Raw genomic sequence first — 1090 nt, 5'->3', positions numbered from 1 at the left:
GAGAGTTTTTGTACAATGTATGCATGTGAAGAAGTGATATAAAAACAGTCGAGTTAGTTTTGTGTAGAGCTTACACTATTCTACTAAGAACAAAATACATATGTATGTGCAAGCTACAAAATAGTAATTGTGTAATTTCAATGATTCTGCATACAAATTAATTATTTTTATATTTGCATCTGAAACTGGCATTGCACAATATAAAAATGAACAATAAAATTTATGCTAGTAATTTCAAAATTTATTTTTTCTGTATTTGGAATGACATTAAATAGCAAATGAAAACACCATGACAAGTGCTTGCTTTGGCAGCACATATAATAAAATTGGAACAATACAGAGATTAACATGGCCCTTGCTCAAGGATGACATGCAAATTTGTGAAGTGTTCCATATTTTTCATCTTTGATGAATATATGCAAAAATTCTCAATAAAATATTAGCTAATAGAATACAGCAACACATACATAAAATTATACAACATGATCAAGTGGGATTCATCCCAGAGAGGCAAGGTTGATTCAACATATGCAAGGCAATAAATATGATACACCACATCAACAAAACCAGAGACAAAAACCATATGATCATCTCTATAGATACTGAAAAAGCATCTGACAGAATTCAACATTCATTCATGATAAGGAAAGTATCTCAACACAGTTAAAGCCATATTTGACAAACCTACTGCCAATACCATCCTGAATGGAGAAAAGTTGAAAGCTTTTCCATTAAGAACAGGAACAAAGAAAGGATGCCCACTTTTGCCACTCCTATTCAACATAGTATTGGAAGTACTAGCCAGACCAATCAAGGAAGAGAAAGAAATAAAGGGCATCTGAATTGGAAGAGATGAAGTCAAATTGTCTCTGTTTGCAGATGATATGGTCCTGTATATAGAACAGCCTAAAGACTACAAAAAAACTCTTAGAGTTGATAAATGATTTCAGCAAAGTTGCAGGATACAAAATCAACATGTAAAAATCAGTAGCATTTTTATACTGCAACAATGAACTAGCAAAAAAAGAAATCAAGAGAGCTAGCTCATTTACAATAGTCACCAAAAACCAAAACAAACAAACAAAACCCC

The 1090-nt window shown here is 32.1% G+C and overlaps 1 non-coding gene across 1 annotated transcript; it reads left to right on the top strand.

Annotated features, from left to right (window-relative positions):
* The first annotated feature begins 296 nt into the window (after positions 1-296).
* LOC134379327 (U6 spliceosomal RNA) lies at positions 297-400 on the top strand. Its single transcript, XR_010023731.1, has one exon. It is a non-coding gene; the product is annotated as a U6 spliceosomal RNA (small nuclear RNA).
* Positions 401-1090: the final 690 nt, after the last annotated feature.

This window comes from Cynocephalus volans, chromosome 5 (genome assembly GCF_027409185.1).
Source record: "Cynocephalus volans isolate mCynVol1 chromosome 5, mCynVol1.pri, whole genome shotgun sequence".
In the NCBI taxonomy this organism is placed as follows: Eukaryota; Metazoa; Chordata; class Mammalia; order Dermoptera; family Cynocephalidae; genus Cynocephalus; species Cynocephalus volans.
Note: the sequence above shows the minus strand (reverse complement) of the source record. Positions and strands in the feature narration are given on the sequence as shown.